Here is a 12,634-nt window from a genome sequence, read left to right on the forward strand (position 1 = left end):
CCAGAAAATAGGAGGTTAAGAACCGTTTTATATTGAATTCGCATTCAACCAAAATGTGCTGCACGTTGCAGGCGGTCCATCCACTAAGAGATGACCAAAAACTCTCACCCTTTCATATAGCCAGGCAAGTAACAAGCCATCACACACAACTTCACCCAGACCAACCGCAGCTACTCCTCCAGCCAGAGGAGGAGACAGCACCACTGTCACACACAGTTGGCAATTTGCCTGGCAATTACAGCGGCCACCTGTGTTTGCTGATTGCCTTTATGCAGAAGAAAACTACCTTCCTCCAGGAGTTCCCGTCGTGGCGCAGTGGTTAACGAATCCGACTGGGAACCATGAGGTTGCGGGTTCGGTCCCTACCCTTGCTCAGTGGCTTAACGATCCGGCGTTGCCGTGAGCTGTGGTGTAGGTTGCAGACGCGGCTCGGATCCCGCGTTGCCGTGGCTCTGGCGTAGGCCGGTGGCTACAGCTCCGATTCAACCCCTAGCCTGGGAATCTCGAAGCTAGCAACAACAACAGACAAAAGACAAAAAAAAAAAAAGAAAACTACCTTCCTCCTGCCTGCGGGACAGGAGATGGGTCTCCAACTTGCAGCCAGGAACCAGCTCAAGGTAGGCTCCTGCACACCTACAGAATGTGGGAGATGAGGCACTGTGTTCCTGGAGGTTTCCGAGTCCCTGGGGAAATGCTCCTGGCAAGGGGCTTATTCAGGTTTTGGAAAGATTTACATACATTTCAAAGAGGCAGAGCTTACAATTAAAGTTTTCTAAACTGAATGCTCTGGGAGCTACCACTGTGGCTCAGCGGTAATGAACCCAACTAGTATCCCAACAAGGGTTGATCCCTGGCCTCGCTCAGTGGGTTAAGGATCCCACGTTGCCAGTGCTGTGTTGCAGGTCACGGTTGCAGCTCAGATCTGGTGTTGCTATGGTTGTGGCATAGGCCAGCAGCTACAGCTCCCATTTGACCCCTAGCCTAGGAGTTTCCATATGCCGTGGGCGTGGCCCTAAAAAGACAAAAAAAAAGAAAAAATACTGGGTCTGGCTGGTTCTGTAGGGGTTGGGGGAGCAAGGCTGAGGCTGAATCTGGGCAGGACCAGGGACCTGAGCTCATCTGGCTTCCCTGTCGTGAACTCTTGATGCATGCATCCAGCCCCCTGCCCAACAAAACCCTGGCCACTGTCTGGCTTTGCCTTCAATTGATAGACTTTAATAAAGCTTGTCCCTGGTCTGTGCTGGCCTCCTACGGAGACCATAACAAGTTAATAGAGGGGACGGGATCTTGCACTGGACGTTTCCTGCCCTCGGGGCTCTGTGCTGGACAGTGACGTAATGCTCTGTGATATAATAAAACCTAGCCCTTTCTCTCAGCCCAGTTTATGGAAAAGAGGCTGAAAAATTCGAAAGAGACTCTTCTGCGCGAGAACTTCCTCCTCGAGGGTCGCCAGACCAGGAGGAAGAAGGGAGTGATGTTTACACACATGGGAAAAGAACCACTCCTCCAAGTCAGGGGAGGGGGACTCAGGAACACCACCTGGAGAACGGAGGGTCACCAGAGGGGACCCTGGCACCTGGGTCCCCCCGCCGCACCCCTCACCGCTGAGCGGCTGACACTTGGGCGCCTGCCATTGCTGCCACCTGAGCAAAACAAAGGACCCGAAACCTGGAACAGTGTCAAGACTGGCAGGACGAAGGACAGAGAGCTGCAGTGGGAGTGACCTGCGTGCCACCAGTGGCAGGGCAAGAGATCAGATGCCCATGGCCAGAGTGGATGTTCAGGAAGAGAGCTGGGCTAGAGCCATCCTGATGGGACTTCACCCTGCGGGCACAAGGCCATCCCACAGAAAGGGGCTTCGTGGGGAGCAAAGCGCACGGGGTGAGAAGGTAGTTGCAGCAGGCGTGAAAGATGCCAGCAGCGTTCGTGGAGGGGCCAAGCCACCAGGACACTGCGCATGCGTGGCAGCATCGCCCCTCAAGGAGCATGCAGGAGCCAGCGGTTACCCGTTGCCTTTCATCCCTCTTCTCTTCTCGGACCCTGAAGAAGCCTGAAAGCAGCTGCTAGCAGTTGGGGAGCAGAGGAATCAAAGAAAGCCACCTACCACGACCTCCCACCTGCTGCCACTCACCTTCCCCACCCAGAAACCAGATCAGGGAGACACTTAACACTGGTTGAGAGATAAGTATTCTTACTTACAGAGTTCCCGTGTGGCTCAGCAGGTTAAGACTCAAGGATGCGGATCAGAGCCCACAGACTCTGTGCGTTAACGATCCAGCAAGCATGGGTCGCAAATGTGGCTTGGATCTGGCTTGGCTGTGGCTGTGGTGTAGGCCAGCAGCTACAGCTCAGACTGGACCCCTAGGCTGGGAACTTCCAGCAGGTGCAGCCCTAAAAAAAAAAAGAAAAGAAAAAAAGATTCTTACTTAGATGGGACGGGGCTTATTTTTTAACTTGGTTTAAATTTTTTTTAACAAACTTTTTATAAGAATTTTCAAACACATGGAAAAGTTAAACAAATAATGCAGTAAACCCATATACTCACCACTTAGATTCAAAATGTGTTGATTCTGTGTGTGTGTGTGTGTGTGTGTGTGTGTGTGTGTGTCTCCATGGTTTCAGATGAACCATTTGAAAGCAAGCTTCAGAAATCACACTTCACTCCTGGAACATTCCGTGTACATCTCCTAAAGAATCGGCTTTTTAAAGCCTGAAATTGAAAGTGATCTAACCTGAAGGAAATTAATAAACCCATATTTAGGTGACCTATGTTCAAGGAGGGGAGAGAGAGAAGCAGCAGAGCCAGGGCTAGGATGGTGGTGGCAGAAAAATTACACTATTCCCTGCTTGCACCTTACAATTTCCAGCCGGTTGAAAAAAAAAAACTAGTTCCATAACAAAGATAAGACCATTTCAGATAATGACAGGTGCTCTGAAGAAGGAAAATGGAACAGGACAGAGGCGATGAGAGTAAGACTGGGAGACGGGCAACTTCGGCATGGCAAGGCGTCAGCTTCTCAGGAAGAAAAGGTGAATTTTGACCTGGGAGCTGAATGACAAGGAGTCAGAAACACGAGACAGTCGGGAGCATCGTGGTCAAGGTAAGAGCGAGGCCACCGGCCTGGAAGCCCAGAGGAGCACGGAGCACTCGCAGGGGGTGGAAAAAGACAGGACGAGAAGGGGTCAGAGCTCAGATCTTGGAATTCCGAGAGAACTTCAAGCAGGAGAGTGATTTGGTCGGACGTACAATTTTAGTTACTCTGGCTGCTTAGGTGAAAAACACCTGGTGGGAGAGCAAAGCGTGAAGCCCAGAGACCCTGGAGGAGGCTGTGTGCAATCCTCCAGCAAGGGAGGATGGTGGCTTGGACCAAAGTGGTACCCAGAGGCAGGCAGTACTGCCCCCCACTGTTTTGTTTTTGTTTTTTAGGGCCAAACCTGGGGCATATGGAAGTTTCTGGGCTAGGGGTCAAATCAGAGCTGTGGTGTGCCAGCCTACGCCACGGCCACAGCCATGCCAGGTCCAAGCCGTGTCTGCGACCTATACCACAGCTCACGGAAGCGCTGGATCCTTACCCCACTGAGCGAGGCTGGAGATTGAGCCTACATCCTCATGGACACTCATGGGGTTCATAACCTGCTGAGCCACAACGGGAACTCCCTATTTCTGTTCCCCACCCCCCCTTTAAAGGTAAGGAAATTGAGGCTCAGAAAAGGTAAGTGACTTGACCAAAATCATTCCAGCTTTAAGTGGCAGGTCCAGGATTTTTTTTGGGGGGGGGAGTTAATTGTAGTGAAATATACATAACATAAAATTTACCATTTTAACCACTTTTAAGGACACAATCCAGTGGCATTAAGCATATTCACAACCATCACCACTATGCATTTCCAGAACTTTTCATTATCTCAAACAGAAACTTTGTGCTCATTCAGCAATAGCTTCCCCATCCCTCTACCCCAGTCCCTGGCAGCTCGTCATAGAGGGCCTGAATTTCCTATTCTAGATACTTCTAAGTGGGACCATATAATATTTGTCCTTTTGTGTCTGGCTTATTTCACTTCGTATAATGTTTTCAAAGCTCATCCACATTGTATCATGTGTCAGAATGTCCTTCCTTTTTAAGGCTGAATAATATTCCATTGTGTGCGGGTACCACATCGTATTTAAGCTGAGGTTCATCTGCTGATAGAAGGCTGGGATTCATACCGAGATGGCTGATTCCAACCCCATTCTGGTTGGCTCTGAGCCCAGCACAGTGCCCCTAGCGGCCACCAGAGGGCGCACAGAGACTCCCAGGCGGGACAAGGGGTCGGTTTGTGGGAGGAAGAGGGAGCTGGAGCTCAGCCTCTTGCGCACACGCACCAGGCACAACGGCACGACGGACACCCAGAAGCATGCTGATGAGAGGGAAGCGGGCTGCAGGAAAAGCTACCCAACTATAAATTCGGCCTCCAGTGGAGGAAAGGGGGGAAGTCGGGGTGAGAAGGGTCACACCTGTCATCCTGGGCCAGTCCGCAAAGGGGATGTCGATGCTGGCCACTCACAGCTTCCCAGCCAGCCAGCCTCCAGCAGGAACAGCTCAGCAGAGAAGCTGAGGGAGCAAGTCCAGGGAGGCCTGGCTCCTGAGGCTGGTCTGACCCCCGTGGCCTCCCTCCTTCTGAGCATTAGGCCTTTTATCATGCCACCCAAGTTTGCTCTGGCTAGTTTTGGCAGCCACCTCACGCTGGCTTAAATCCCACATTTCTAGCAGCTTAAATCCCTCAACTTTTATCACATGTGCTGTTTGTTGCAAACCCGTTTCTCCCCCTAGTGCATCCATGTGCAGCTGGGTCTTTGGATGCGAGTCCAAGAACTGACATTTATCCCTGTCAGATTTCATCTTGTTCATTCATCTGACAAACATTTGTTCAGAGCCCACGCCGTACCAGGCGCTGGGGATACAGCACAGAAAGACAGATCCCCTGCCCTTGAGGAGCTTATGCTGTCATTAATCATGGCAGCCGCCACCAACATTGATCAGGGGCTCCCTCTGGGCCAGGCACCATGCTGGGGGCTGCATGGAGCTTGTCTCATTGACCCTCGGTGCATGGCAGGATAGGTGGCATTGCTCCTATTTTGTAGATGGGGAAGCCGAGGTTCAAAAAGTTCCTGTGACTTGTCTGGGAGTTCCCGTTGTGGTTCAGAGGGTTAAGAACCTGACATAGTGTCTGTGAGGATGAGGACTGGATCCCTGGGCTCTCTCGGTGGGTTAAGAATCCGGTGTTGTTGCAAGCTGTGGCATAGGTCGCAGATGTGGCTCAGATCTGGTATTGCTGCAGCTGTGGCGCAAGCCTGCAACTGCAGCTCCGATTGGACCCCTGGTCTGAGAACTTCCATATGCTGCAGGTGCAGCTGCAAAAAAAAAAAAAAAAAGTTCCTGTGACTTGTCCAAAGTGGCATCCCCGCAATGTGGCATCCCTGCAAAGTGGCATACCTGCAAAGTGGCAGGCTCAGCCAGCCTTCAGCCCTCCAATGGCTTTGGATGCTGGCTCTCTCCTCCTATGTGGGTACCCTCTGTCCCAGCTTTGGATTCTCTGTAAACATGATAAACTACCTCTCTGAATTTCATCAACAGCATGGATGAAACTCAGATGAATTCACCTGGGCCAGCTGCCTATGATTCTGTACCCCGCGGGCTCAGCAGATACAAACGCACCAACTGAAAGCCGCCTGATCTTTCTCCCTCCCCCGGCCCCAGCCCCAGCTCCAGGCTCACTCCCCTGCCCAAGCATCTATGGACCTGGCTGTTGGCATCTTCGCCATCAAACCAGCCCCTGCTGCCAAGTCCTCTACATGCAGGAGCCCAGCTGTGCCTGGCCCTTGCCTGCCTCATGGTAAAGCTCCATCTGCCAAAGTCCTTCCCCAAGAGGGAGGCTTGAAGCCCAAGGCCCAGGAAAGGGCAGCTGAGTTGGGCTTTCTCAGTCCTGAGCATCTCTGCCCCCGCTCTTGCGTCTGCTGCTTCTCGTCTTCCTCTCCGTCTGCTCCCAGAGGCTCAGCTCATCTTTTTCGCTCAGTTCTTCTTGCCAAGCTGAGGGAGACCAACTGCAGAGTAGGCCTGGGCGAGGGCTGTGGGCAGGAACGAAGGCAAAAGCAAAGTAAAACATTGCTCACTGGGGGTGGGGGGTGAGGGGCGGTGCAGAGGGGCAGCTGTGAAATGAGCTCCGAGCTTCCAGCCAGGATCTGGGGACGCCATACCATTTCATAGGACCCGTCACCCACCCTCTTTACAAGGGTTGGAACTATTTTCTTTGTGCCCAGCCAGGGGGATCCAGGCCTGGACACTACCTCGGCTAAGGCTGCTTCCTGAAAAGACATCATGGACTTGTAATGAGAGTGCGTCTACTGAATCAGAACTCGGCGAGCCCCTCCTTATAAGCCTGGTCAGACTCAGGCCCCACCCTCATCGCCTCCCTTTGAGGGGGAGGGACGCTAGAGAATAAGCCAGCCCACGACTTCAGGCAGTGATCAGTGCTCTGAAGAGCATAAAGCCGGATAGAGTAGGGGCAACTAGAGTTGAGGATGCCACTCCAGCTAGCGTGGTCTGGGAAGGCCTCTCTGAGGGGGTGATATATGCAGAGCCAGGAAGAAGCTGGCCCTGGGGACCACGAGCATAAAGATGCAGAAAGACAATGAGTGCGACATGGTGCCAAACCCACCCACCCCCATCGCAGATGCTAGCACAGAGAGAAACACGTGACACGGAGATGAGGCCTGAGTGGGAAAGCATGTGGGGCCATGTCCTCAGGGGGCCTGAACCCTGGCACGGAGCTCCGTGGATGCCTCCAGGGGTTCCCCCACCCCCAAGCAAGGCTCTGGGTCTTCCTCATTCCCTTGCATCTTCAACACCTTTCTGCACACCGCCCAGCCTGGCTCCGGATACATGTCTGCCAAATGAACAAACTCTGGAAGGCTCTGCTCACCCAGTCCTGGGGGCCAGCAAGGAGGAAGTGTGAGGAGAGGCCCCAGGAAACCCTACCTTCTTCTACAAGGAATCACTTGATGGAGTTTGTGGCTCCCATAGGTGGTAGAAGCAGAAAAGACAAAGGGATTCCAGAATGTGGGAGGAGGGGTCGCCTACACAATTGGAAATTTTCTCACAGAAGTCCAGATTTCAAGCTATTTTTAAAGTATCTGAAAATCTGGCAACCCCGAGCCTGCACATCCCCATGGCAACGCCAGCTGGTGCTGAGCCGCCCTGGTAACTGGACATGCGCTCTGCACTTCGCCTGCGCAGGCCGATCGCTGCAGCCGCCGCCTAGCCCACCCCCCTCCTTCATATCACGGGCCCCTTGGGCATCTGAGTCGGCCATCCTGGGTTTAAGAGATGTGCTGAGCAGAAAGCCGTGCAGGAGACATGGGGACCGTGGCATCTGTTGCATCAGCCCGCAGCTAAGGAGAGTCAGACTGAGGTCCTCCCCCTCAGGTTCTTAGGGCAGTTGACCAGTGTGCGGGCGTGGTTGCAAGTCCACATCAGCCCGTTCGCTGTGCGGGGTTCTGGGTTTGGGTAGCTAGCCGGCAGGAGGGTTCCGAAACCGTTCCGTCGAGGCGAGAGATGCAGTTCTCAAAGTGCACCAGCAGGGGGCGATTCTCCCAGCCGTGCCCTCAATGCTGCTGGGCGGCTAGGGCTCCAGTTGCTGGAGAGTAATTCCTCGGTCAGGGTCGTCCTGGGTCCCGGAATGATCTTGGGTCCCTGCCCGTTCTCATTTGGGGTGACAGCCGAGGCCCAGCCTGGCTGGCAACGTGAGGTCCACCCACCTTGAAGCCGTTCTGGCCTGTGACTCAGGGGTCCAAGGGCGCCACTTCTGTCCTCCCTTCTCCCAACCAACCTTCTCTTCCTCCTCTTCTTTCGGCACTGCTCAGCCTTGCTGTTCCCTTAGGGCTGATCCTCAAATTGAGCATCGTGGGCTTGGCACCACAACTTTGCAAGGTAGGTATTAATTTCCCCATTTTGTAAGTGGGGAAGCTGAGGCTTAAAGAGGCTTAGACACACTGGCCCAAGGCCAAACAGCAACTAGCAAGCAAGTGGTGGAGCAACTAGCAGGTCTGTGGGGACCCTCTTCCTTGGCCTGCTCTGTTCCTATCAAGGAAATTTCAGAATCTGCCTATGGGGGGGGGGGGCAGGTGGTTATGATTTGAACACTGAGGGCAATCCCGTGCTCAGGTCCTGCCTAACCCCCCCCCCACAGGCCCCCTCTTCTGCCGGAGCCGCCCGAGGACAGGAGCGGTGTTAGAGGCTCAGGGCTTCAGCACAGCCACCAGGAAGGATGAGCCCCTGGCCCTGGGGTATTTCCTGGAGGGTTCAAACGGCCCACTCAACTGGGTGGGAACTTGATGGGGAGCAAGAGACCCAGATTCTGTGCAGAGTGCGCTTAGGCACCCCTGAGCCTGACTCGGTCAGCGAGCCGCAGCCTCCGCAGCTCCCCCCTCCCACCCAGAGGGAAACAGATGCCTGGGGACCACCCGTTCCTCTGAGACTATCCCAGCGATGTGGCCAAGGCCACTGCCCTGGGTAGGAAGGGAGATTCTGTCCATGCTGTTTCAGCCACTCTATCTCCCATTTTCCCACCACGCCCTGGACTCACATCACTGGGTCTGCAGGTCCCTCCGCAATTTCGCCTGGAGCTTATAGGTGCCCAGTGCAAACCCCACCCTCTCTGGGCAACTGGATCCCGCAAAGCTGGTCATTTGCTCCCTTTCCTGAGACCACCAGAACTGTGTGGCCCTCTCCCATGGCACTGAGGTCAGCCTCCTTTGTGCTGCAATTATTCCTAAGTTGCTGTCGTCTCTGACAAGCAGACTGGAAGGTGCAGCAGGCACCAGAGCTCCTAGCATGAGGCCTCATACACACAAGCCCTGAGACACACTGAATGGAAAGAAGGATGGAAGGAAGGAAGGATGGCTGGATGGAGGAAGAAAGGAAGGATGGATGGATAGAGAGATGGAAGTGAGACAGAATACTAACTGTAGGGGCATGGGCTCAGATACATTTTTTTTTGTCTCTTTGGTGTTTCTGGGGCTGCTCCCACAGCATATGGAGGTTCCCAGGCTAGGGGTCGAATCAGAGCTGTAGCCACCAGCCTACGCCGGAGCCACAGCAATATGGGACCTGAGCCGAGTCTGCAACCTACACCACAGCTCACAGCAACGCTGGATCTTTAACCCACTGAGCAAGGCCAGGGATCGAACCCACAACCTCATGGTTCCTAGTCGGATTCGTTAACCACTGAGCCACGACAGGAACTCCTCGGATACATTCCTTTGATATGGATATTAATTAACATTTGTGGCTTCAGGGCTCCAGGGGGTAACACCTCCACAGGCCTTGTTTACCACAGGAAATGTGAATCTCTAGCCCAGTCCTCAACTGATGAAAAAGGAATGAGAGGCATGGTGACTTAATCTAAGGAAAGAAAAGGACAAAGAAACCACAAAACTTACAGGACATTTCCAACCCTAAGACCCCTGTTGGACAAGGACGGACATGAGTCATTGAGCAAGGCCAATGGGAGAAATCCACATCCTTCTGGAGCCCACGTTGGTACCCCCCCATCTTTAAAGAATAAAAACCCCTATAGGACCATAAAGAAAGGGGGCTCTTCTCATGGCCCCAGCCGTCCTGGGAGCTCTTTGCTTTTCTTTAATAAAGACTTTGCTTGCTTGCTGCCTGTGTGTTCGCAGAATTCATTCTTCGGCTGCCATGAACAAGAACCTGGATTCCAGTATCATCTTTCCGGTGCCAGAAGGATGGAGAGAGAGATCAACAGATGAACAGATAGGTGGATAGGAAGGTGAGTGGCCCACAGAAAGTTCAGTATGGCCTCTGTGATTGGCCAGAACACCCAGACTTCCCCTCCAGGGGAATATGATTTCCCTGTGTCACTTGTCAGAGTCCCTTCCCCTGCCTCAATGAAAGATTTCGAGATTGTGCTGTGTGGAGCTGCAAGGGCCGCTGGGAGTCAGATCTGTGTTCCTTCCCTCTCTGGACCTCATGGGAGTAGATGATTCCTTAACCTCTTCCAGCACAAAGCACGTGTCCGTGCTGGTGCAACTGACAGCACTTATGACCTGAACCCAGCCAGAACCCAGACTGAGACTTGAACCCAGGGGTTTTCAAGTCACCCGTGTCTGGATTTACTGAGGTTCAGGTTCTCTGTGCCAAGGCACAGAAAGGAATTCATCAAAGCCAACGAGATAGGCAAGAAATCGATTTATTAAGATAGGACTGCTTGTGAGAGTTGCAAGTGGGCGGGCAAAGAGGCTCTGCCCCGAGGGTTAGGTGGGCTACCGTTTTATCTTCCGAGGGACAGGAGGGTGGGAAAAGACCCTTTCTTAACCTGAATGAAGGCTTCACCCCATCCCCCACCCAATGACCTGCGGCATATCTCGCGCCTCCACTAGTCAGGCCAGGCTGCCGCGTTCTGATGGCTCTCTTGAGCAATTATTAACTTACAGTGATCTTCCAAAGTTCCCCAGGTTTCCCTCTCTATCTCTGGTCCCCTACTGGGACGTCTGCAAACCACCTGTGTAACTCGCCAGCTCCATCCCTGTCACCAGACCCAGCAAAGAACAGGGAAACGGATTGAGCCCAGTTCGGCTTAAAGGAGACTCTGGAAGAGGTCAGACAAATGATGAAAAGAAGAAAGAGAAAAGGAAGGGGGAAGGAAGGAAGAAAGAACCTCAGTTCTCCTGCCCCAAATTAAAAACACAGGGTGTAAGATTTCCCAAATGCATCATATTCCAAAAAAACTTAATTTCAACATATTGAATTTCAGGCCACAGGCTCTAAGAAGTGGTGGATCGGGAGTTCCCGTCGTGGCACAGTGGTTAACGAATCCGACTAGGAACCACGAGGTTGCGGGTTCGGTCCCTGCCCTTGCTCAGTGGGTTAAGGATCTGGCGTTGCCCTGAGCTGTGGTGTAGGTTGCAGACGCGGCTCGGATCCCGCGTTGCTGTGGCTCTGGCGTAGGCTCCGATTCGACCCCTGGCCTGGGAACCTCCATATGCCAAGGGAGCGGCCCAAGAAATAGCAACAACAACAACAAAAGACCAAAAAAAAAAAAAAAAAAAGAAGTGGTGGATGGCTGCTATCATGGAGCCGCCTCAAGCAGGGATGGCCTGGGGCAGAAGATGCAAAGGGAAGGATGGGTGGGGGGGTTGGAGGGGGGGTTCTCTCCACCCCCTTCACCACTTCAGCCAGACTGCCTCCTCCTCTACGTCGGATTATAAATTGATTTTATGAACCCAATATGTGTTTGAATCAGAGTTCTGGGGTGTGTGTGTGTGTGTGTGTGTGTGTGTGTGTGTGTTAAGCCACTTAACTAATGAAGAGAAACAAGAGGCCCAGAGGGAGGTGGTTTGCCCAGGATTGTACAAGTGCATCCACTGAATCCTGCCGAACAGAACTCCTGGGTTCAGATTCAGGAATCCAAGCACTTCCTTTGAAAGGGGCTGGGGGCGCTGCCCCCCAATGGAGTTATACCCTGGCTCACCTCCAGCAGCCACAGTGGGAAGTCGCCAGGCTCCTTGAAACAACATTCCACCAGGACAGGAACAGACGGATAACTCAGGCCCAATTAGGAGCCGAAAAATCTCACAGAGGGTGTGAGCTCAGGGCGGAGGCCCAGCTCCCTGCAAGCTTCACAGGCAAAAACCTTCCTAAAACAACCCCTTGGCTGCCTCAGAGCATAATTTAATCTTCCTTTGATGACTCCGGATCTTGCCCTGCCTCGGGCCACTGTGTGCACATCAATTACTGCTAGGCCCAGTGGGGGGTAGGGAGCGGGGAGGAGGGGCTGGCCCAGGGTGACCAGCTGACCCTGCCCTTGGGAAGGCTAGTCGGGGAGGAACAGCTGGAGGAGACATCGGGGGGCTGGGGCGGGGGGGGGGGGCAGGGGGGAGCGCAGCCTGAGCCCCAGGAGCTGGAGGCTGCGTTGGTGGAGATGGGAGCCAAGGAATAGAACACGAAGCCCACTCCCCACCCAAGAAGGGAGCCCTAGGTGGGCTTCTCCTTAGCCTCCAAAGCAGGCAGGAGGGGCAGTTCCTAAGGTCCCGGAGATAGAACCCGAGAGCTAAAGACAGGCAGGAGTGATGCTGAAGACTAGGCTGGGTGACTTTGCTAAGGGAGAGTGCCATGGAGACTCTGCAGAAATCTTGGCTCCAAGAGACACGATAGGAGTTCCCCGTCGTGGCAGAAACAAATCTGACTGATATACATGAGGACACAGGTTCCATCCTTGGTCTCGCTCAGTGGGTTAAGGATCCGTGAGCTATGGTGTAGGTCGCAGACTCGGCTCAGACCTGGTGTTGCTATGACTGTGGTGTAAGCCAGCAGCTACAGCTCCAATTCGACCCCTGACCTGGGAATCTCCATATGCCACGAATGCGGCCCTAAAAAGACCAAAAAAAGAGAGAGAGAGACAAGACAGAAGTAGGCTGAGAGCCACACTGACTCTGCCTTGCCACTTCCTGGCTGAGGAACAGGGAACAAGTTACTTAATCTCTCTGTGCCTTAATTTCCTGCGATAATGCTAGAATAGCAGTAACAGGGCTGCTGTGGGGGTTAAATGGGGGTTAAGAGAGGCTTAAACCACCACC

This window comes from Phacochoerus africanus, chromosome 4 (assembly GCF_016906955.1).
Source record: "Phacochoerus africanus isolate WHEZ1 chromosome 4, ROS_Pafr_v1, whole genome shotgun sequence".
Taxonomy (NCBI): Eukaryota; Metazoa; Chordata; class Mammalia; order Artiodactyla; family Suidae; genus Phacochoerus; species Phacochoerus africanus.